We start from the raw sequence: 26,648 nt of genomic DNA on the forward strand, positions 1-26,648 counted from the left end.
GAACAGCAACCTGAGCTCCCTGTGCTATACAGCAGCTTCCTACTAGCTATTTTGCACATGGTAGTGTATATATATGTATGTCAATATTACTCTGTCAACTCACCTCACCATCCTCTTCAAACCCCCATGTTCACCAATGTGTTCTCTATGTCTGCATCTCTATTCCTGCCCTGAAAATAGGTTGATCAATACCATTTTCCAGATTCCATATATATGCATTAATAAAGATTTGTTTTTCTCTTTCGGACTTACTCTGTATGATAGACACTAGGTTCATTCACATCACTACAAGTGTGTGCTTGATCTTATAAGAACATAGGTCATCATACAAGGAAGATAAAAGTTTCATCTTAGATGCCAACTCTGATGGACTGGTAGTGATTGCCTGGAGTCCTGTGTTGGAGATCAGGAAACTCCATTCGGGTTCCAGCAGGAAAACAGGTTGTGATGGAGCAGCCATATCGGCCACATATGTTTAAGGATGGTGGTGGCAAATGTGCTATGATTACAATCCCAGCCTAAGCTGGATGATCGTATGTTTTTCACAGTTGTTTCATACCTGTTCATTTCCCACCTAGGCAACAAGGTGTAGGGAAAGCAATGTCCTAGTGTAGAAGGAGCACTGGAAGCTGAGCAGAAGAGCTTTTCTTTCTCTGCTGAAAGGGTGGGATGAAATGAGCACAGGTATCTAGAATCAGAGAGGCAAGACTTTGCAGCTGGGCTCTCCACTCTCCTGTAAGTTGTCTGATCCTACACATATCACAGCTGATCCTTGTTCTTCATGGTAGTTATGTTCTGTAAATCTCTGCAAACACTGAATTAGTAAATACGAAACTATTACTCATAGGGGAAATAATAGGGTTAGGTTCTTGCAAGTCTCCAGTGAAACATTTTCACAACCAATCAATATATAACTACATACTGTATTTTATGTATGCTTCTGCTTGCGTGTGTGAGAGCTCAGTTGCTCAGTCGTGTCTGACTCTTTGCGACCCCACAAACTGCAGCCCGCCAAGCTCCTCTGTCGATGGAGTTTTCCAGGCAAGAATACTGGAGTGAGCTGCCATGGCCTTCTCCAGGGGATCTTCACAACCCAGGGATTGCACTCGTGTCTTCTGTGTCTCCTGCGTTGGCAGGCTGATTCTTTACTACTAGCACATGGAAAGCCCTTGGGAAGCCCATGCTTCTGCTTAAAGGCACCTTATTAAACATGTATTATTGACTCATTCACATTGAACCCACAGCCAACAGTACTGTGACTCATGCCTGAACAAAGCTCATCTAAAACGTTTCCTCTGTAAGGCATATCACAGCTGCTTGTACTTAGGAACACTAGGTAGCACTTTAACAATATGATCGGAGGCCATTTTAAACAGTAAAATCACAAATAAACAGCACAAAAAAGTGAAAAATGTGGTGCTAACTAAATTACAAAAGGGAAACTTATTTACAGCATAAGAGCTGACACAAAAAGGGAGAACATCACCTTGCTTGCCTCAGCTGGGAAAGTGCAAGTTGGAAAAATCAGTTTTTTCACTGCCCTGCGCCATCTGTAAATGACTAAAGCACCGAGAGGATTGATTTGGGTTTACAGATAAATTTTAGTAAGAAAATTTGCAAATATGGAGCCCACAAATAATGAAGACGACTGTACTTATCCTCTGTGAACCTCAGTGATAGTACCTTCCTCACACTGCAGATTAAATAAGAGAAGGTACATAAAGTGCTTCACATGATTCCAATTAGCTCTTCTTTATTCAAAATAGCCGCATTCACCTTTTGTACCTTGTCTGCCAAGCTCAATCTGCAGAGATAATTAGATAACACGAGATTTCCTGACAATATGCCATCTTTAACCCTAGAGAATAAATCAAAAATTACTTACACAAGCTCAAGTAGAAAAGGAAGTATTGTGATGGAAGAAACCTCAGTGCCCATCAACAAATGAATGATAAAGAAGATGTGGAATATGTATATACAATGTAATATGTCAGTCATTAAAAAGAATGAAAAGTTGCCGTTTGCAATAATGTAGATGGACCTAGAGGGTACTATGCTTAGTGATATGTCAGACACATACTCTTTGTTGTTACTTATATGTAGAATCTAAAAAAAATAAAAGAATGAATATAACAAAACAGAAACAAACTCACAGATATAGAAAATAAACTAGTGGTTATAAATGGGGAAGGGGAAGCAGGTTAAGACAATGGTATGCGATTAAGAGATACAAACTACTGTGTATAAAATAGATAAATAAGGATGTATTGTACAGCACAAGGAATTATAGCCATTATTTTGTAATAACTTTAAATGGAGTATAATGTATAAAAATACTGAATCACTAAGCTGTACACCTGTAACTAATGTAATACTGTAAATCAATTATACTTCAACTTAAAAAAATAGAAAAAAGAAAAGGTATTTTGAACACCTAAAGGAGGTATTTTGGGGACACTAACATGCAGGGGTCAGCCTAGCCAGGACACCTAGGGATGGAACTGAAACAGGAAAATTGCATATAGTCCCAGCTCGTACACAGTGGCATCATCTGCCATCCCTGCTCCTCTCTGATCGTCTGCTATACTTCTCAGCTTCTCTCAGCAGACAGGTTTCCTCTGCTTTTTCTGGCTTCCTTACACCTTCATAGTTTTGGCTCATGTGTGGTTCTGGCTTCCACGGAGCCAGTTCCTGCCTGACTCCACGTGACTGGTGCACACACCTGTAGTCTTTGCCTGTCTAGCACCGTCCTCCCACTTCTGGTAACAGAGTAGCTGACTGTACATGAGGTTCCAGGATTCGCATGTGACCCAGGCCTGGTCACTGACTCTGTCTCTCCTGAGAATTTGGTGCTTCCTTGGTTGTCTTCTATCACATCTGTCATTAGTCTGTGTACATTTTGGCTGTCTCCTGGTTTTTGTTTGCTCAGAGCATTTGTTTATTCATGGTTTCTGCTTACTCATGAAGTCTGGATACTGCCTTCTCTCCATGTCTGCTCTCACTGATGATGATGATAATGATGATTTTGTCTCCCCAATTCTGATTCCTGGAAGAAAAAAACACTGGCACAGTTAATTGCCATTTATTTGGGCAAAACTTTCATGCCAGGACACCCTAAAGGCTAATGCCCAGCCTACTGCTCGGCTGCTCCCAGGTAAGCGCCTGTCATTGTCCAACAAGCTGGACAGGGCTCTAGCAGTAAGAAGGGTGTATATGGTATTAAAAATGGTCACCTATGTTTAAAAATTTATATCAAGCTGGTTATCCAGATACCTATCCTTTTCTGTCACCCCAAATCCAATCTATGAAGAAATCCTATTAGCTGTACTTTCAAAATATGTTTAGAATCTGAACCCTTCTCACATTTCCCACTGCAATCACTTTGCTCCAAACTACACTGCCTCTCACTTGTGTTGCTTCAGTAGTTACTTTCTTCTATACATAACCCATTCCCAACATAGTAGCCAGAGTGATTCTTCTTTTTTTTTTTTTTGTCTGCGCTGGGTCTGAGTTGCAGCATGAAGGATCAAGATCCCTGATCAGGGATTGAACCCAGGCCACCTGCATTGGGAACATGGAGTCTTAGCCACTGGACCACCAGGGAAGTCCTCTAGAGTGATTCTTTTAATCTGTAAATCAGTTCATGTCATTCCTTTGCTTCACATAGGGCAACAGCTCCCCATCTCACCAGAGTAAGAGCTAAAGACCTAGCCCTCATTATACTCTGACCTCATTGCTACCACTTTCCCCCTTGCTCACTCTGTTTCATCCACACCTGCTTTTCCTCTTGCTTTTTTTTCTTTTTCCTTCTTGCTTTTCCTCTAATATTCCAGACATTCTCTCACCATAGGGCCTTTGCTCTAGCTGCCCCATCTGTCTGAGGCACACTTCCTACATTTACTGACTTGACTAACACCTTTAGGTCTTTACTCAAATCTCACTTTCTCCACAAGGCCTGTCTGACCAATCTATTCAATACTCTAACTATAGTATTAAATGTGTTATAGTAAGTTCTGCAGTGGTAAATACTATGCATGCGTACGTGTGTGCTCAGTCACTTCAGCCGTGTTCGACTCTTTGCAACCCCATGGACCATAGCCCACCAGGTTCCTCTGTCCACGGGATTCTCCAGGCAAGAATACTGGAGTGGGTTGCCATGCCCTCCTCCAGGGGATCTTCCTGACCCAGGGATGGAACACGGGTCTCCTGCATGGCAGGCAGATTCTTTATTGAGCCACTGGGGAAGCCCATTTTATTTTATTTTATTTTTTCTCATTTTATTTTATTTTTTATTATTTTTTTATTTTTTTAATAAATTTATTCATTTTAGTTGGGGGCTAATTACTTTACAATATTGTAATAGTTTTTGCCATACATTGACATGAATCAGCCATGGGTTTACATGTGTTCCCCTTCCTGGACCCCCCACCCACCTCCCTCCCCATCCCATCCCTCTGGGTCATCCCATTGCCCCGGCCCTGAGCCCTTGTCTCATGCATCGAACATGGAATGGTGTTCTGTTTCACATGTGATAATATACATGTTTCAATGCTGTTCTCCCAGAACGTCCCACCCTCACCTTCTCCCTCAGAGTCCATAAAATTGTTCTATGCATCTGTGTCTCTTATTCTGTCTTGCATATAGGGTTATCGTTACCATCTTTCAAATTCCATATATATGCATTAGTATACTGTATTGTTGTTTTTCTTTCTGGCTTACTTCACTCTGTATAATGGGCTCCAGTTTCATCCATCTCAGTAGAACCGATTCAAATGTATTTTTTTTAATGGCTGAGTAATATTCCATTGTGTATATGTACCACAGCTTCCTTATCCATTCGTCTGCTGATGGACATCTAGGTTGCTTCCATGTCCTGGCTATTGTAAACAGTGCTGCGATGAACATTGGGGTACACGCATCTCTTTCAATTCTGGTTTCCTCGGTGTATATGCCCAGCAGTGGGATTGCTGGGTCATATGGCAGTTCTATTCCCAGTTTTTTAAGGAATCTCCACACTGTTCTCCATAGTGGCTGTACTAGTTTGCATTCCCACCAACAGTGTAAGAGGGTTCCCTTTTCTCCACACCCTCTCCAGCATTTATTGCTTGTAGACTTTTGGATAGCAGCCATTCTGACTGGTGTGAAATGATACCTCATTGTGGTTTTGATTTGCATTTCTCTAATAATGAGTGATGTTGAGCATCTTTTCATGTGTTTGTTAGCCATCTGTATTTCTTCTTTGGAGAAATGTCTGTTTAGTTCTTTGGCCCATTTTTTGATTGGGTCGTTTATTTTTCTGGAATTCAGCTGCAGGAGTTGCTTGTATATTTTTGAGATTAATTGTTTGTTGCTTCGTTTGCTATTATTTTCTCCCATTCTGAAGGCTGTCTTTTCACCTTGCTTATAGTTTCCTTTGTTGTGCAAAAGCTTTTAATTTTAATTAGGTCCCATTTGTTTATTTTTGCTTTTATTTCCAATATTCTGAGAGGTGGGTCATGGAGGATCCTGCTGTGATTTATGTCGGAGAGTGTTTTGCCTATGTTTTCCTCTAGGAGTTTTATAGTTTCTGGTCTTACGTTTAGATCTTTAATCCATTTTGAGTTTATTTTTGTGTATGGTGTTAGGAAGTGTTCTAGTTTCATTCTTTTACAAGTGGTTGACCAGTTTTCCCAGCACCACTTGTTAAAGAGATTGTCTTTTCTCCATTGTATATTCTTGCCTCCTTTGTCGAAGATAAGGTGTCCATATGTGCGTGGGTTTATCTCTGGGCTTTCTATTTTGTTCCATTGATCTATATTTCTATCTTTGTGCCAGTACCATACTGTCTTGATGACAGTGGGAAGCCCATTTTAAATGCTATATATGAAAGTGAAAGTTGCTCAGTCATGTCCGACTCTTTGCGACCCCATGGGCTATACAGTATATGTATATATACTATATATAGTTCCCTACATATCCATTCCCTCTTACTCAGCTGTACTTTTTGTTCCTGCACTTATCATTTTCTTAATGGGGGAGACCTGGGTTCGATCCCTGGGTTGGGAAGATCCCCTGGAGAAGGGATAGGCTACCCACTCCAGTATTCTAGCCTGGATTATTCCATGGACTCTATAGCCCATGGGGTCACAAAGAGTTGGGCACGACTGAGCGACTTTCACTTCACATGTAAATTACACTGATTATTTATTACCTGTCTCCTTCTGCTAAAATGTGAACTCCACAAAGACAGAACTCTTTGTCTATTTTGTTCCCTTACATATACTAAGAATTTAGAACAGTGCCTGGCCCAAGCACTCCAAAAATATTTGCTGAATTGAATTGAATTCCTCGGTAGGGAGCTATAAACATGGTAGGCACACTAAGGCTTTTCTATGCAATATGAAATATCTCTTTCAGTGAAATTTATACATATATGTGTACATATCAGTAAAGAGAAAATGTCTGTGTTCAATAATCTAAGCTCCCATTCAAGAATCTAGAAAAAGTGCAAAATAAACCCAAAGTGAAAAGAAGGGAATAACAAAGAGAAGAAATCAATGAATTTGAAAGAAATACTATGAACAGCTCTATACATGTAACTTTGACAACTTAGATGAAATGAACCAATTCCTTGAAAAACATAAACTAACACAACTCACCCCATATGAAGTATGTCATTTGAATAGCACTATTCAAGAAAATAATACTATTAATGAAATTCACTACTTACCTATCAGAATGGATAAAATAAAAAGTAAGAATGCAGAGAAACCAGACCACTCATACATCATGAGTGGGACTACAAAATGGAATGGCCACTTTGGAAAACAGTTTGGTAATATCTTTGAAAACTAAACATGCAACCACCTTACAACCCAGCAACTGCCCACCTGGGTATAAATGCCAGAGAAATTTTATATTCACACAAAAATCTGTACATTAATGTTTATAGCAGCTTTATTTGAATAGCCAAAAACTGGAAACCCTGATGTACTTCAAGGGGTGAATGTTTAAATAAACTGGGTGTATCCATTCATGGAATATTCAATGATAACGAAAGACTGCATTATTGATACATGTATAATCTAGATCAATCTCCAGAGAATTATGCGGAGTGAGAAAAGCAAAAAACACAAAATGTATGATTCCATTTGCAGAACATTTTTGAAGCGATAGAATTATAGAGATGGAGGGCAAACTGATGGCTGCCAGAGGTAATAGCCTGGGCTGGAATGAGGAGAGTGACAGCAAGGTGAATATGGTTGTAACAGGGCAACATAGAGATCCTCGTGGTGATGAAAATGTTCTGTATCAATACCAATCTCCTACTTGTGACACTGAACTATGCTTTTGCGTGATGTTGACAGTAGGGGAAAATGGGTGTATTAGGATTCTCTTGAAAAACAGAACCAGTAAGATATATAGATATAGATTATAGATACAGATATAGAAATAGACCCAGACATAGAAACAGACATAGACACTGACAAAGATATATAGATATACAAGAAGAGATTTATTGTAGGAACCGGTTCACACGGTTGTGGAAACTGAAAGTCCCATGATCTGCTGTCAGCAAGCTAGAGAACCAGGAAACCCAGTGATATAATTCAGTCCACGTACTAAGGCCTGAGAACCAGGAAGGTCGAGAGTGCAAGTATAAGTTCAAAGGCCTGAGAATCAGGAGACCAATAGGATAAGCCTCAATGTTAGTCCAAAGTCCCGAGCAGGAGCACCAAGGTCCAAGGGCAGGAGAAGATGGATGTCCCAGCTCAAGTAAAGTAAACTAATTCACCCTTCCTCACCCTTCCTTCACCTTCTTGTTCTACTCAGGCTCTCAATGGATTGGATGATGCCCACCTGCATTGGTAAGGATGATCTTCTTTACTCAGTCAAATGATTCAAATGCTAATCTATTCTGGATATATACTCCTAGACACACCTAGAAATAATACCTTACCAACTATCTGGCATACTTTAGCCCCATCAAGTTGATATATAAAATTAACTACACACTGGGTAAAAGGTAAAAGGTATCTTTCTGTATTATTTCTTACAACTGCATGTGCATTTATAATTATCTGAAAATAAAAGGTGAAATTGAAAAATCTTTCTATTTTAAGATATCATGGGCTACATTTAATAATAGCTATTTGTGGGGTAGGGGAGAAAGAGAAATACTTTATTAATCACTGATTGTAAAACTGTATCTCATTTTAGCAATGTTAAAATGTGGAAAAAGGTATCTCTTAGAAAGTAGGAAATATGTTAAGTGTGCATGTTTATTTGTATAATTATACACTTCAGACATAGGAAACCACTTGGAAGTAAAAATACCAAAATAACAGCAACCAACTGTAAATGGTAAGATTTTAGGCATTCTCTCTTTTTTTTAGCTTATCTGCATTTTCTTATTTTTATACAATGAACACATATTACTTGTATAATTTTCAAAGCACAGCATATTTTTTTCACAGCATATTTTTAGGACATGGCTTAGCTCAACCCTTAATCCATTGCTCAAAAACCTACAACCAATCCTCAAATAACTAGTTTTTCAGTCTATTCACATCATAAAAATCAGTATCTCCCAAAGCAGCCCAGACAACTGTAATTATTGGAAATGAGTGCTATTGAAAACAAAAGTCTGTACTGCCTGTGCCTTCAGAGGGCTTAAGGACATAGATTTGGTTCCAGTACAGATCAATTAACCTGGCTTATTCATAGAGGAAAACATAAAGGTACACCACCCACATGATTCACAAGGGTCAGGCACTACTCAAACATTATCCACAAGAGACACAAACATGTGAAAGCAAACAGGCGATGCAAATCCATCTCTGAGAAGCAGCCCTTCTCACACTGGGCAATTTCTCATTTCCTCAAATGGTCAGCAGAAAACATAAGCAGATTTTAAAACAGTTGTCACAATCAACAGCCAGAAACTAAGGTGTAAAAAAGCAATGACATTTGCAACCCAAACACAAAATCCCCATTAAATACTTTAGTATTTACCCACAATACTCACACGCACACACACCAAGAGCTATAAAGAAAACTACACAGCCCTAATAACACATTGAAATAAAACCAGACTAGGTGGAGAGCTATTTCTGCTCATAATTGGAAAGACTAAACAAATGATATGGTCATACTTCCCATTCACAGTTTTAATGAAATGCTAATTAATGGCGCATCTTCCGTGGTGGCTCAGTGGTAAAGAATCCACCTGCCAAAGCAGGAGATGTGGGTTCGATTGCTGGGTCAAGAAGATCCCCTGGAGAAGGAAATGGCAACCCACTCCAGTATTCTTGCCTGGGAAATCCCATGGACAGAGAAACCTGGCGGGCTACAGTCCATGAGGTCATAAAGAGTTGGACAGAATTGAGTGACTGAGCATGCAAATCACAAGTTGTTTCTCTCATGAGCAAGTATCCACCTCTGGTCCAAAAAACCATGTCCATGGCATGGCTATTACCAGCAGACGTTCTGTCACCCCAGACTTTCTGTTGTAGCTGAGACTAGAACAACTCAGAAGCTGGTGGGCAGTTTAGGGGTAGAGAGGATTGACACTTGAGGAAGGACTACGAAGAGATTTGAGCAGAGTCAACCCAAACACACCAAGAGCAAAGTCTGAAATCAGAAATCCAGAAAGAAATCAGTGACAGGTAGTCAACCATGGGAACCAACAGGGTTGAAAGCCAAAGCCAGTTGCAGTCACAGGTAGTAGATTCCAGAAACAGAACTGAGACAGACTGGGACAAAAGTGGGCATTTCAGAAATATCAAGGGGTAGCTATGCAGAGATGTGCTTACACAGAGGGCCAAACACTGTTATTACAGTCACATTAAAGGGCTTCCCAAGTGGTGCTAGTAGTCAAGGACCCATCTGCCAATGCAGGAGATATAAGAGACTTGGGTTCGATTCCTGGGTCAGGAAGATCCTCTGGAGGAGAGCATGGCAACCCTCTCCAGTATTCTTGCCTAGGGAATCCCATGGACAGAGAAGTCTGGCAGGCTATGGCCTAAGAGTTGGACATGACTGAAGAGACTTAGCACACACAAAGGATTGAGAGCAATCGCTGTTTATCTGAGTTTGCCCCTAACCTGCTCCTTCTTTTTATTTTCTTAAAAACTGTCTTTTATTTTATGATTAATATTTTTCTTAATTTTATCTGCAGAGTTTCTCTTTTTTTTAAGCATTGAAGTGATGTGTCCTTTGTAATATAACATATATTAGAATTTATTGATAAAGGGCAAGAAAAATATAGAGCTCATCTATAATTCAATCATCCAAGGCTAACCATCCAGACCTTTTTTAGTGCCTCTGTATTCATATGCACATATCTATGTTCATATGCACACTTTAAAATTTTAATTGGAGGATAATTGCTGTATAATGTTGTATTAGTTTCTGCTGTACAACAATATGAATCAGCTCTGTGTATACATATATCTCTTCCCTCTAAAGCCTCCCTCCCACCTGCCCCCCATATGCATGCACATATTTTAAAGCCAAAATTACTTCTCTTCTTAAAGGGATGTAAGAGGGAAGAATCTGATAATACTAGATTTTTTAAAGTATACCTATTGATAAAATTGAAAATTTCTAAAATAAATTCAAACCTACCTAAACAATAAGTTAAAAACATGAAAAATATGGTGAAATAAGTGACAAATAAATGAATCTCTGTTAAACAATACAGGAGAAACTAGATAACATTTAAAAGAATCTAATTACACTTGATCTTAGCTAAAAGGCCAAAAAACAGTGATCATAATTTCTACTATATGCCACAACAGATTTGGAGGTATTAACTAACTAAACTTTTTGTCATTTGAAGACAAAAAGTTTACAGATTATGATAACATATCTTTCATAACAGAAAACAATATATCAATTTTAAAATATTGAAACATTTAAAGAAATTATTAATGGGTTTTGTGCTATAAAACACAAAGCAAACTATTTAATTAAAAAGTGAATTTAAGATCAAGAGCAATGGAATGAGAAACCACTGAAAATAAATGTCAAATAAAGTTTGTTGTCTATAATACATAAGGGACTGACAAAAATATGAAAGACCAGTTTCCCTTTTTTAGAGAGATAAATAGCCAAAAGATATAAATAACAAAAAATACAAAAGGTAAAAAACACTTGGGAAAGCTCCTTGCCTCACTAGTAATTAAGGAAACTGTATTTAAAACAATGATGAGGTAAAAATTCTTTCTGCTACCAAAAGTAAGAAAAAACCAGTGTTAGAGTCTAATAATTGATAAGCAGACACTTGAACGTTGCTACAGTACTGAAAATTAGGAAAATCTTTCTTAAAAGCAAACTGATAATACAGTTTTAATCCCATTATGGGAGAAAAAAAGAGACATTTTTTAAGCTATTTTTTATATTTGTACTACTTATTATTGTGAAAAACCAGATATAAGTCAAATGCTCCAGAGAGATTAAGTCATTATAACATTGATACATTAATATGGTAGAATATTGAATTACTAATAAAAATAATAAATCTATGAACAAACTGTATTAATGGAGATAAAAAATATATATTTAAATAGCACGAAAATAACTTTTTGATATGAATATGTAAACATTATGTCTATTCAACAATGAAGGTTTTTAAAGTAATCAGAGTCTTATAAATGGTGGATATTTTATGATAAAGGCATTCTTTGTACTTTTCGTTGATCCATTTAGAAATTTTTTGCTTGGATCAACTCAGAGTTTGATTAGATGTACATGAAACCACAATATATACAATTTTCAATGAATTTTTCCAGATAAGTGACTATAACATCTGGCAGATGATATATCACAATTCTCTGTCCTCCTCCAACCCATCCCCATTCTAGAACTCCTTGGAAAAGCTGAAATTTAGAATGGAAATGCCTACCAGTTAGTCAGTTATTCTGTAGTGCACTCCCTACCTAGCTCTCTCCTCCAGGACTCGGATACTCATTCTCCTACCTGCTGTGAGAGTTGGTTGACAGCTCTCAGAAGAATGTCTCTCCAAGCATTGCTCTCCCTCAGCTGAAGAAAGTTACCTTGCCCAAGGTCATGCTCCTTTCTCTGGGGGCAGCCACTACTAATTACTGGCCAATGATGGAGGGGTGGATATTTATTAGGCCACACCTTTATTAGGCCACACTCACTTGCCTCAAGGATTGGCACCCTATGGGCTCCTACGGGAGCCTTTGATGCAACTGTATCTCTTTTACTTCTCCCTCTGTTCAATCCATCACTAAGACAGACCAACACCGAGTCCTCAATATGGCACCATTCTTCCAGGAGACCAGCCAACAACCTGATGACAAGTTGACTATACTGGAAGGGGCCGTGATTAATTTTGACTGTAATAAATATATATTTAGGGTATAGATTTGCCTTTCCCATCCTCAGGGCCTCAGTCAGCACCACTATCTGAAGGCATATGGATGGAGTGCTTGATCCACCAACACAGAATCCTGTAATATTTTGATTGAACCCAGGAACCCATTTCAAACAGAGAAGGTGCAACATGACCCATGACCTTGGGATCCATTCTTTCTATTTCATACCACACTATACAGAAGTTGTCAACTTGACAATGATAAAATGGCCTTTTAAAGGTGCAGCTGCAGTACCACTTTGGAGGTGATACCTTCCAAAGATGGAGTGATATCTTCCAAGATGCAGCATATACCGCAAATCAACAACTATTAGATTAATATGTGACTGTGTTCTCAATAGATATAATGCATGGCTCTGAAATCCAAGGGAAGGAAATAGGAGAGGCTCTGGCTTCTGCTTATCACGCACAGTGACTAATTGTGGCATTTACACTTCCTGTCCCAGCAACACTGGAGTCTGTGTTTAGAGGCCCTTGTGATTGACTGAGTAATTTTCTGCACAATTTTTATGGTAAATGGAGTAGCCACAGCCTGAGAAGGACATGATAACCAGAGGCCTGCCACGTAAGACACTTTTATGACAATGCTGAAGGTGAGGAAAATGAAAATGGTTTGTATAGCAGGGAGACAATGAGTATAAATTGCAACCTTCAGATGAGAGTGCGTGCATTCAGGGTGGTATGGCCGTAGACAAATTGCAAGCTTCAGACCAGAAGCGGCACCAGGGGCTCTAGTTTATCCACTAACCTTCCTCTTGTAGATTTCCTCACGAAAATAGACCAGCCAGAATCCTGGAGGAGCTGTTCCTAAAACTTATTATAGTAAAGTGAGTGGACACAGTGCAAACAGTTGGCTGTAATGGATGCTATGGTATGTTACTCAGATCCTTCTTCCTGAATTGAAGCAATCATTCCCTCAGCTGCTAGTAAGATTGGTAGTCGATGGCTTTCAGATGGCCTCTCTTCTGATATTGTCCTCAGTTGAAGAGAGTCACGTTGTCCAAGCTCATAGACAGCCTACAACTAATGACTGGTCCATGCCCAAGTATGAATGCCCAGTCCTCTTTGAGCCAAGGCAGGACAGAGTTCCCCACAGGATTGGCGGACTGACCTTTGTTGTGACCACTCTGCCGTTCAACTCATCCTTCTATGCAATCCTACTTTCTGCACTCCTTTGCTGGTATTGAATCCCTGGGCACTCTCCAGAAAGCTCCCTGCATGTGAATATCTATCTCAGAGTCAGTTCTTGGGGGACTCAGTGTGCAATAGTTCATTGTGATTTTTTGTTTTGTTTTTAGCAGAAAAGATTATCTATCCACAAGTCTTTGCGTGACCATCATATAGACATTAAGAATCCCTGGGTGATCTGTATCTGGAAAGTACATTTTCCTCACCAGCAACACTGACATTATTTCCTCTCCTTTGGAGACTGTTTTCCTGGGGCTCCTTTGTATGTGCAGAATGCTAGAGGCAATTAGGAAAACTTACAGTTCCGCTTCTTTCCAAAGGTCATTTCCTTTCTTCTTCTGCTCTCTGGTTGTGTCAGCCTCTGAGCTTCTCTATCCCATCCTTCCAGGAAGCCACTGGTTCCACTATCTGGCACTTTCTCACTCCACTCACAGTCAAATAAGTGCTAGATGCTGGCAGAGTTGTGGGAATCTCTACAGGGTCACCAGGAGGGGGGGAGCTTAAGTTCTTCTAGCTGGCAATCACCATCTTGATTTTCTGTTTCTTTCCTTTGCTCCCATAGCTTTTCTCTCTTGATCAGAGAGTTAAATCACTTACTTACTCCACTGTATTTTTTTTTTTTTAAGGAGTGATGTTTTATTTATTCCTTTAGCCTCACTGAGTAACATGTGGGATCTTAGTTCCTTGATCAGGGATCAAACCATGCCCCCTGCATTGCAAACACAGTCTAAACTACTGGACTGACAGGGAAATCCCTTACTCCATATATCTTCAAATCCCTTTGTCTGCTATGATTCAACACTTTGTTGTTGTAAATCTCTGCATCACACTTTCAAATTTTATTATTATTATTGTAGTATTACACCTTAAGGGCTTCCGCAATGGCTCAGCAGGTAAAGAATCCACCTGCAATGCAGGAGACTCAAGAAACATGGGTTCCATCCCTGGGTCGGGAAGATCCCCTGGAGTAGGAAATGGCAACCCATTCCAGTATTCTTGCCTGGGAAATCCCATGGACAGAAGATCTTGGGGTTGCAAAGTCGGACACGACTGAGCCACACATATATATACACATTACACTTTAAAAGTTCTGAAAGACAAAGCTACAAATGAAAATGAAGCTTTTTACTTCTTCCTTCTTTCTTTCCTTCCTTCTATCTTTCAGGATATTTCTTGTGTACCAACTCTGAGTCATCTCTTAAGGGAAGCTAGGCTATATATACTTAAACTTATTTAATGGTATTAATGTGACTGTAGTCTAAAAAAAGATGCACAGTATGAAAGTTGTGAATTATGTTTTATTTGGGGCAAAATGAAGACTGCTGCCTGGAAAATAGCACCTCAGATAGCTCTGAGTGCATGTGTGTGCGTGCTAAATCACTTCAGTCATGTCCAATTCTTTGCAACCTCTGGACTATAGCCACCAGGTTCCTCTGTCCATGGGATTCTCCAGGTAAGAATACTGGAGTGGGTTGCTGTACCCTCCTCCAAGGGATCTTCCCAACCCAGGGATCAAACCCACATCTCCTAAGTCTCCTGCATTGGCTGGTGGGTTCTTTACCACTAGCACCACCTGGGAAGCCCGATAGCTCTGAGAGACTACTCCAGAGAGGTAGTAGAGGAAGGCCAATATGTAAGATTTTGGTGAAGGGGGGAGTTCAGTGCAATCAAGCACTTACTTTATCAGAGGTTTTCTGCTAGTCACAAAGAGCTGATGTCAACATGAAGGGATTTAGAGCTTTTCTAGATAGGGGGAGATACAAATACTGGGATCATGAAAACAGTTCCTGAAACTATCTAACTATCTAAAGGCCTGTTCCACGAGTTTCCCTGGAACACAAGGAACACAGAGTGCCTCAGTCTCCACCCTGAACTCCCTTCAGGGCATATCTAAGGTCAACAGCTGCAGTAGCACAGGGCTCAATCTCCACAGAAGCAGATGGCAAATGTCCTTGGCAAGTGCCAGTTTGTAGTTGACATGACATTAGGGACACAACCATTTCTTCTTGAGATGGCCCTAGGGGCCAAACTTGGCAGCAAATTGCAGGTCTATCTGTAGTACATCCCACTGGGGCAACAACCCAGAGCTCTTGCCCTTGGATGGAAAGTATATTAACAACCTTCTCTTGTGTAGGAAGGTCTCTAAGTTTTGTTAAGGCCCACTATATTTACTTTAGTAAAGTGAAATGTCCCTAACCAGTAGATTTCTATCAACCAGCCAGTCCTCAAAGGCCAGCTGGACAGGGAATCTGAAAATCATAACTCAGCCCCCTTCCCAGCGACTTCTTTAAGACATCAGGGTGCACTTCTAAATTAAGAGTCACATAAAATTGAAACTTCTCCATCCTCATATTGCTATTGACCTTAGTCCTGAAGCCTGTACACACTTCTTAACTTTTCTACAACCTCCAGACCTCTGACCTTGAAATCATTCTTCATATATAGCCTTGACTCTCCCTCAGGACATACTTTGGGGTCAGCAGAGGGAACTACTACTCCTCTTCATCACTGTCTTTTTAAGTGGAGAAACACATAGCAAGTAGACAAAGATTGTGACTTTAGATATGATTATTCCTCTGGTTGCAGAGACTCTCTTGTTTTTGTTCATCTTTTGTATTCTACCATGGGCACCATTTCTCTGACTTTGCCTTCAAACTTTTGTCTTGGTCCTGAGTCAAAATTCAGGCTCCCTCCTATGGGACAAATCAAAGAAAGCTGAAAAAAGGAAGATAAATTGCACCACAGAACCCTGGAAACTTCTGAAATTGAAGGCACCAAGTGACTCTGAAGATGGGAATGTGGCATGTGAATGGGAAGAAAAGATTATTTGAATGTCTTTATAACCATCCGTTAGATCCCTAGATTATCCCAAAAGCACAGCAAAGTGACTACCTAAAAGAAAGTGACAGTTGCTCAGTCATGTCTGACTCTTTGCGACCCCATGGACTATAGCCTGCTAGGCTCCTCTGTCCATGAGGTTTTCCAGGCAAGGATACTGGAGTGGGTTGCCATTTCCTCCTCCAGGGAATCTATATGACCCAGGGATCGAACCTGCATCTGTTGTGTCTTCTGCATTGCAGGTGGATTCTTCATCACTGGGCCACCAGGAAAGCCCTTACAAACAAAGGTTACCTGGAAGAAGTCAGGCAGTTTCTCTTGAGAGGCTGGGTCAAAGGTTCTTTGCCTAGTGCATGAGACCTCCCTGAAGACAGGGGGATTAGATGGAGGTCTCTGTAAGGAATGATGAGCTCCCTGTAGCCCCACCTTCCAGCCTTTTTCCCCTAATACTCTCTAGAAGCCAGGTTCATAACTCCCATGCAAAAAGATTTCTTTGACTAGCTGACTAACCAGCCTAAGAGAAAATATCAATAAATAAGGACATTTGAAGGTACCTTCCACTGCCCCACCCCCAAACGTGACACTACTGCAGAGCTCGACAGTCCAATACACTCTGCCCATTCACAGAAGGGGCATTTAAGTGCCTCACTCTTAAATATGAATAGGCAGCCATTTATGAAAAATCACAAACGTAAATACAAACAAAAAGAGTTCAGAGGGAGATGATAATGGGGGAAATAAAAGAAAATGTCAAGCACTAAAATGAGTGCCCTTAGAGAAGTATGGGAAAATGAAATAAGAACACTATGCCATTTAAAAACAAAGCAAAACAAAAACAGGGACACGAAGGAAGGGGCAATCAGGGAACTAGAAAGAGCTCTAGAAAGTAAAAATATGATGGGACTTCCCTGGCAACCCAGTGATTAAGGCCCCATGCTTCCACTGCAGGGGGTACAGGTTCCATCCTTGGTCAGGGAACTAAGACCCCCTATGCTGTGTGGCATGCCACACACACCCCCAATAAAAAAGAAAAGAAAAAGATATGATAGCAGATTTAAAAAATTCAATTGAAGAGTTAGAAGACAAAGAAAATCTCCAAGGTGGGGGAAAAGGAAAGATAAAAAGAAAATCAGATCAGTTTAAGTGATTCAACAACTGAATCAAAGGTTCTAGGGTGAACAGAAGAAATGGAGAGGAGGAAATTCCTAAAATAAAAATATACATGATAATTTCTCAAAACTGAAGGAAACATATTTTCAGATCAAAAGGGCCCACAGTGTTAACGTTCATTTCGTACAGTGGATGAGAAAAGACCCTAATCTAAGGTGCATCATCATGGAATTACAGAATGTTAGGAAGAAAAGGAAGATCTCAAAACCTTCCAGAGAGGAGAAAAATAATCTTCCAGTCCCACAGGAGGTACCTAGTGTCAAACTCTCAATAGCAATATGGAAAGCTAGAAGACAAAGAAGCAATGTGTTTAAAATTCTGAGGGAAAATTATTTCCAACCTAGAATTCTATACCCAGACTATCCATTTAAATGTGCTGCTAAAATAAAAGTATTTCAAACATGTGAGTTCCAAAAAACAATTTACCTTTCATGAACTTTTTCTCAGGAATCTATTGCAGGATGTGTTCCACCAAACAAAGTGAGCAAAACCAAGAGGAAAATATGAGTTCCAGGAAACAAGAGACCCAGTAAAAGAGAGAGGTAGAGAGAATTCTCAAAATGATGAAAAAGGGAAGTCACAGGATGACAACTGGGCAGCAAGCCTGGAGAGCAACAAGCCCAGACTGAAGCTGGACAATGAAAAGCTCCAGGATGACATCCAGAAGAGATGTCTGTGAGAAAACAAACAAAACGGATAGAGTGAGAGATTTATAATTCTGTCAGAGGGCTTAGGCAGAAATTAGTGACTGCTCTATGGAAACAGAAGTTAAAACAAGACAATTATTAACCTAAGGGAAAACAAAATGACTATATAAGACACAAAGTGAACAGCAAGCAGTTCACCTGTGAACAGTATTTCCATAGGCGTAATAATGTAAACACTGAAAATGGGTTTAATCAAAATTGTGATATTATTACCATGGAAGGATAGTTATAGGTGAAGGGTGTGTGTTATAGAGAGTACTGTAAGAAAACAAAATTCGACTCTCCATAATAAGAAATCAGGAAATAATGCTTAAACTGAAAAGTCAACTGAAAAAAAAACACGAGCACCAGATGAAACAGCTGAAAGATGTGACCGTAGTTGGCTCCTGGAGAAGGAAATGGCAACCCACTCCAGTGTTCTTGCCTGGAGAATCCGAGGGACGGTGGAGCCTGCTGGGCTGCCAGCTATGTGGTCACACAGAGTCGGACACGACTGAGGTGACTTAGCCTCCACAGAGCAGAAATCAGAAGGGAGGAGTGGGCAAAGGGACTATCATTTTGTTTTGTTGCTTTTGGTAAAAGCCTTGTGTTTGACTTTTTATACTGTCTGATTTTTAAAAAGACTAAAGCAAAAAGATATAAGTTAGGGAGGAAATGAGGGAGAAAAGAAAATAAGGGTAGAAAAATAAGATGAAGTCAGAAGTACAATAACATTAGATCCAGTGCACATCACTGCTGAAGATAGGCTGAAAATTGGGTTCTGAGCTTTTTAGCAGCCAGCACAAAGTGGGAAATGTAATCACTTACACAGTTTCACAATGTCCAAGAGATAAAAACAAACCACTTAGTCAGGAGAAATATATCTATTCCTGGTACTGAGATCTGAGAGGCAGTTTTCCCATCTGTCCTCCTAAAGAGGACACCATGTGACGCAGTGAACCACATCCTCATCAACTTGCCTACAGTGGATACAATAGGTTTATAGAGCTATTTCTTATCATATCTTTCAACATGGTTTCACGGTAAAATGCCAATGCAAAGTTCAGTAAAATCAACTCCGTGAGAAGATAAAGATCGGTTCACTTCAGAGAGACAATAAAGCACAGTGGCTAGTGTGTGGGCCTGGGTTCCAAATCCATCTCTTAAAAAAGTTACTCAACTACTCCGTCAGCTTTCTCATCTATAAAATGGAGCATAAATCATCTCCTAGGAGTTTGTGAGGCTTAAGTAAGTGTATCTTTGTGAAGTACTTAAAGCAATGCCAGGCATATAAAAGCACTCAAAAAAAAAGGGGGGCTATTATTCAGAGAGAAAAATTTTAATGGATCTTAGATGTTAACACCATAGTAAAAAAAAAAGCAGTGTGGTATCAGTGAAGAGACAGTTAGACAGAGCTATTGGAGTAGTACAGGGAAATAGACTCACATAAGCATGGCCAACTGATCTTCAACAAAGCTGCAAAACAACTCAATGGGGGAAAGATAACCTTGTCAACAAATGGTACTAGAGCCATTGGACATTCACAGGCAAAGAAATGAACTTCAACGGAAGTTCACCTTATCCAAAAATAACTCAAAATGAATCATAGATTTAAATATAAGATGTCAAACTACAATACTATTAGATGAAAACAAAGCAGAAAATCTTTGGAACCTAGGACTAGGTGAAGAACTCTTGGACATGATACTGAAAGCATAATCCATAAGAGAAAATTTGATAAATTGGACTCATCAAACTTTAAAACGTTTTGCTCTGCAACACATCCTCTTAAGAGAATAAAAAGATAAGACACAGAATGGGAAAATGTGTTTGCAAACCAAAAAGTATTACAAAAGTATTGCAAACCAAATATCTTCAAAGGATCATAAAGTGAAGTCTCTCAGTCGTGTCCGACTCTTTGCGACCCCATGGACTGTAGCCTGCCAGGCTCCTCCATCCTTGGAATTTTCCAGGCAAGAATACTAGAGTGTGTTGCCATTTCCTTCTCCAAAGGACCATAAAGAACTCTCAAAAATCAGTAGTAAGGAAAAAAAATCCAATTAGAAAAATGGCAAAAGACATGAAGAGATATTTCTATAAATGTGATATACAGGTGGTAAATAAAAATGTGTTAAATATTATTAGCCACTAGGAAAATGCAAAACTAAAATCATGATGAAACATCTTCATATATCTATAAAAATGGCTAAAATGAAAATAGTGACAAAACCAAATGCTGACAGAACAATTGGTTCTATTATATATCTCTGGTAGTAAAGTTAAATGGTTTAGCTAATCTGTAAAATAGTTTGGCAATTTCTTAAAAAACTAAGCGTGTACTTACCACATGACCCAGCAATCACACCCCTAGGCATTTATCTAGAGAAGTGAGAAGTCCACACAAAAGCATACACAGAAATGTTTCCTGTATGTTTATTTGTAATAGGCTACAACTGGAAACAACCCAAATATCCTTCAGTGAGTGACTAGTTAAGATATAATACCTCCATATCATGGAATATTCCTCAGCAATAAGAAGAAACAAACTTGTCGAAACATGCAACAACCTGGATGGATCTCGAAAGAATTATGCTGAGTAAAAAGAAGCCAATCTCAAAAGGTTGCATACTGTACGATTCCATTTACATAGCATGCTAAAGATGATGAAATTATAGAGATGGAGGACAGATGAGTGGTTCTAGGGATTTGGATTGGGGGAGGGGAGGAGCATAGGAGTGACAATAAAGGGGGTAGATAAGGGATCTTTGTGATGATAAAACAGTTCTATATCCTCACTGGTAATTATGGTTACATTAATCTACTTGCTGAAATGTGGGGGAAATATAGGGAGGACAAAATAAAACTTATACTTTAGCAAATCACTCTGCCAAAACTACATTGAGCCAGAAAAGCCACTTTATTAATTTGCAATGAACAATGAATGTCACAACAACAGGTCACATCCATATGGCTAGTCATTTCTCCCCTCTTTAAAACAGACATTCAAGATTCTAATTAGACTGTTGTCTGGTGAACCTGGAAGCAGAACCAGAGGTATTACAATAATTCAACGTTTAAAAGGGACATCCTGTCTTAGCCTGATGTATCAATCCCACAACAGGGATACTCAGGTCATGCTAAGGGAGCTGGAAACACTGGAAATTCATTGGCTATAATTCCCTGGATCCATGTTCACTTTGAGAATGTTCTTGCCAGTAGAACTGCAATAATCAGAGGCATTTGGCTGGGACCTTCTCTCCCAGGAGAGCACTTGTATGAACACCACCCATATTTGTCCTAGAGACTGTCCTTTCTCTATGCTTCTACAACCGCTTCCATAAAATAACAAGCCAGTCCTCCTGGTGAAGGACGAATGTCTCCTCTGGATGACTTTGCATAGATTTTTTTCAATCAGTTGCATGTATGTGTGTGCTTAGTTGCTCAGTCGTGTCTGACTCTTTGCTACCCCATGAACTGTAGTCCACCAGGCTCCTCTGTCCATGGGGATTCTCCAAGCAAGAATATTGGAGTGGGTTGCCATGTCTTCCTCCAGGGATCTTCCCAATCCAGGGATGGAACCCAGGTGTCTCACATTGCAGGCAGATTCTTTACTGTCTAAGCCACCAAGGAAGCCCAAGAATACTAGAGTGGGTAGCCTATCCCTTCTCCAGGGTATCTTCCCAACCCAGGAATTGAACCAGGGTCTTCTGCATGGCAGGTGGATTCTTTACCAGCTGAGCTACCAGGGAAATCCAATCAATTGCATAGGGCTTTAAATTGAATTCTCAAAAAGTGTTGGTTGCTCAGTCATGTCTGACTTTTTGTGACCCCCTGGACTGTAGCCCGCCAGGCTCCTCTGTCCATGGGATTCTCCAGGCAAGAATACTGGAGTGGGTTGCCGTTCCCTTCTCCAGGGGATCTTCCTGACCCAGGGATCAAACCTAGATCTCCTGCATTGCAGGCAGATTCTTTACTGTCTGAGCCACCCTCAGATGGTAATATGAATTCTCAAAGAGTCATAAAATTTCTTTGTTCTTGGATTAACCTTCCTGTACCCATCACATCCTGATAGTGGTATATATAAAACTAATAAGAAGATCTTCAATGTGAAATTCTAAATATCAGAAGCATCTAAGAACTTCCCTCAAAGTTCAGTGGTTAAGACTCTGTGCTTCCAATGCAGGGGGCACTGATTCAATCCCTGATCAGGAAATTAAGAACTCACAGGCTGCGGGGTGTGGCAAAAAAAGTTAATATTGTATTTGATGAAAAAGAAATTTAAAAAAGAGAAATATCAGAAGCATCTAAACAGAGGTATTATCTTAATGTAAAAATAATTATACATTTAAAATTACAAAATCATTGCAGCTATTGAAGTTAATTATTTGTTTCTCACAACATGCTTGTTGATGGGTGAGATTTGCTGGTTGCAAATGATCCAATAATAATGTCACCGAAATCAGATTTTTAAGGTTGAGTGTACACTGTTCTGTAGAGAGTGGTCTCACTCTAAAAGTTCCTCAAGTATTTATGTTTTGGTGGGTAATAATATCTTTCTGGATTATTGTATGTGTGCTGTGTTGAGATATGTAATCCTCAACATGTTATATTCTAGTTTGGGTTTCCCAGGTGGCACTAGGGGTAGAGAGCCCTCCTGCCAATGCAGGAGACATAAGAGACTCAGGTTCGATCCCTAGGTTGGGAAGATCCCCTGGAAGAAGAAATGGCAACTCACTCCAATATGCTCGTCTGGAGAATCCCATGGACAGAGGAGCTTGGTGGGCTACAGGCTATGGGGTTGAAAAGAGTCAGACACAACTGAAGCGACAGGGTGCCTACAGTAAAAGACAGGCGAGTCCATGGCATTTCCTCCCACTCTGCAGAGAAATAATGGACGTCCTAGTGAAAGTACTGTACTCTGAATTTGCAAACTGTTTAAAAGCAATCTTTTAGACTAATACAACATTATAATGCAAATATACTCCAATAAAAAAATTTTTTAAAGCAATCTTTTTGGTAATTCCTCACCTATATATCTATGTTTACATCAAGAATTATTACAGTGTTTTCTATTTTAAAAGAGAATAAGAAAATATAATAATAATAATTAGGTTTCAAGGTCATTTTTTTTCTATAAAAAGTTTAACAAATTACATCACCCATTGGCGCAAGAGTAAAACTCAGACTGACTTGCTCCCTCAAACTTTGTTTGGTTACCTTGTATTCTCTACTATCCTCTGCTTGTCTTATTTCTCTTTTCAATCTTTTTTTTTTCTTCTCTAGTTTTGTTAAAATGGTAGTAGCAGGGTATTCATCATTACTAATAAGTTCTCCCCAGTCTTAATTCATTATGTTCAGGAAAGTCAGAGAAAACACTAGCCTCGTGAATGATTTTGTAATATCTTTATCTATCAAGATAAATGGATATGCTTTAGTATCTTAGGACTTCTGGAGTAATTCCAGTATAATTTTAGGATTCCAAAGCAGTATATGAGAAAATGAAATTTAAAAAAAATTCACCTCAACTGGTTTGGGAATAAAACTCAGCATAATGTTTCTATCAAGTTGTGCTGTTTTATTTTTATTTGATTCCTTGACTATGTAGCACATGAATGTTTATGAAATACATGAATATATTTACTTTGAGTTTTGCTTTCCTCCAGCTTATGCATAACAACCTTTTTTATTTATGTAAACTTGAAATAATAATAATAAGCTAGCTGTGTTCAGCTCTGTCCTTTGAGATGAAGAGATGCAGTCACAGCCCCAGAGGGCGGTCATATGGTCTCCACTGCCTCTCAGCATTATAAAAAGTGAAGACTGTGCTCAGAATCTGTTCAGATGACCATTTCACCCAAGACACATTTTTGTTAAAGACAGAAGCCCACGCATTAGAGGACTGTGAGGCTTAGAATTAACATGTTTAGCTTTGCAAAGACAAAAAAAAAAGATCCAGTCCCATGTATTATTGTCACCTACTGACTCCATCCTCCTGCCTCAGGACAGAATCTGTTCTTATCCTCGTGGCCAGCCCTCCAGCCTTACACAACTCCAAGACACTCATTTGGCGGGAAGGATTAAAGGACACAGATTGCTGCCTACTCTTGCCTACATGTTGTATGAGGTGGCAAGAATACCTCTTTAGGTTTGGTTTTCACTGCTGGAAATGATCAGATCAGATTACTGCACGTAATGGGACTCATTCTAAGAAGTTCCAGGGACTTCCCTGGTGGTCTGGTGGCTAAAACTCTGTGCTCCCAATGCAGGGGTCTGGGGTTTGATCCCTGGTCAGGGAACTAGATCCCATGTGCTGCAACTAACACCTGGTGCAGTCAAATAAATAAATAAAAATATTAAAAAAAAAAAAAAAGAAGAAGTTCCAGTGAGATTTAGAAGCTTTTCAGTCCACTTATCCCAATGCTTACAGTTCCTGTTTCACTGTGGATGAAATAATAAATACTGAATAACAGAAGTTGATCCCCATTTGGAGGATTTTATTCAGTTAAACAAAAGTTATGCAGATCCCAGGCAATGAATTTCATATTAAAATTCACAGCAGCCCATAGGCACATTTCATTGAAAGCCATAGACATTGTATCTTTTCCACTACTAGTTCTGTGATGAGTCTAACTGAAAAACAGCAATCACAAAAATCAACGTTGGGGTTTTTTATAATCAGTATTTTTCTTTTAGCGACATAATAGATCTAGGGCTGATAGGGACCTATCACAGAGTAATACGGAAACATTTTTGGTATACTGAAATTTAACATTGTGTAGCAAATGTCTTCTTTTTTTTTTAGCAAGTATCTTCTAAAGAAACCATTATATTTGATCTTTTAACCAATATAGGCTGTGTGAGGGGAAGTAATTCAACATAAAGTTATTACAGTCTTTAACTTAGTATTTTTATACTTCATTTGACATTTGAGAATTTTTAACATATTTGTGGTTTATAATAGGCCTTTATTTATGTTTTTGGTTACTTATGTTATGTATGCCTATCCATAAGATAATGTGTGTATCTATGTGATATGTATACCCAGTGGTGCGGGGTAAGTCAGCCCTTCAAGTAAGACCTGGTTTATTGCCTTTGCCAATATTCTTGCTGAAAATACTCCCACCATGGCCAATTTCAAGCTACCAATATAATGATATTGAATGTGGAGTTGGGAAGAGATGTGAACATTTGCTTCCAGCATACCACTGTATCTATGTGTGTGTGTGCCTGTGTGTGTACACATGTAAATATACACATAGATACCATGTAAATATACACACCTGTGTGGATAAGTATGTATACACCACACAAACACATATACATCTACACACACAACTAACAGGGCTAAGGAGTAGTAAGGAAGACCGAATCCAGTGCAATCCCACTTTTACCACTCACTGGTTACTGGAACTTGGACAAATCACTTAACTTTCTGTGTCTGTTTTCTCTGTTTCATAAAGAACGTAACAATAGGGAACCACTGACCAAAATTACCTGCCTTACCCAGGCACGATAATAACTGATAATGAGGAGATCCTGATAAGGAACACAGTGCTGCCACCAGAAATTAAATAGGAGAGTTCCAGAGGGTCCAAAAGGAGGGAGAAGACACCAGCCCATGATATGTCCTGCCAACCTCTTAGAAACCCTGGCCCTGGAAACCATCTTGACTGAGGAAGGACCTTGAATTGGACCATATATGGCCACGGGCAAGATGACTGACCAGAGACAACCCAGAAAGCTAACCCCATTCCCGTAAAACCTGAGACTGAGCCACGCAGCAGTACAGTTCTCCTGGGTCCCCTTACCCTGCTGGTCTCTGCCTACCTGGATGTCCCGCCCAAGAAAGTCTTCTGCTTTGTCAGCCGATGTGTCTCCTCACATAGTTCATTTCCAAATGTTAGACTAGAGCCCACCCACTCATAGGCCCTGGCAGGAGCCCCCCTCATGGTGAGAGGACCACTTAGGGATGGTGGTGGTGGTTTAGTCACCAAGTCATGTCTGACTCTTGAGACCCCATGGACTGTAGCCCACCTGGCTCCTCTGTCCATGGGATTCCCCAGGCAAGAATACTGGAGTGAGTTGCCATTTCCTTCTCCAGGGGATCTTCCAGACCCAGGGATCAAACCCTGTGTCTCCTGCATTGCATGTAGATTCTTTACCACTGAGCCAACTGGGGAGAAGCCCATATTAGTGTCTTAAGCTGCATTAATTAACGTCTTTAGAGTGTATGCTGGTTAAATCACAACCTGAAAGTAGGCATGTTATAAAGGTGAAATAAATTAGCGTATGTCAAGTGCTATTAACAGTAACACTTAAGTGCTCTATATCTGCTATAATTATGGTTGTTGCTATTTATATCTATAAATAACCATGTGTACATA

At 39.6% G+C, this 26,648-nt stretch overlaps 1 long non-coding RNA gene across 1 annotated transcript in view; it reads right to left on the reverse strand.

The window, feature by feature from the left end:
* Positions 1–856: 856 nt before the first annotated feature.
* The window catches only part of LOC145527326 (uncharacterized), a 46,958-nt gene continuing 21,166 nt past the window's right edge, over positions 857–26,648 (reverse strand). The window contains exon 3 of the long non-coding RNA XR_014069666.1: positions 857–3,046. This is a non-coding gene — a long non-coding RNA (uncharacterized LOC145527326). The remainder of the gene's footprint in view (positions 3,047–26,648) is intronic.

This window comes from Giraffa tippelskirchi, chromosome 11 (assembly GCF_054371585.1).
Source record: "Giraffa tippelskirchi isolate mGirTip1 chromosome 11, T2T-mGirTip1v1.2.pri, whole genome shotgun sequence".
In the NCBI taxonomy this organism is placed as follows: domain Eukaryota; kingdom Metazoa; phylum Chordata; class Mammalia; order Artiodactyla; family Giraffidae; genus Giraffa; species Giraffa tippelskirchi.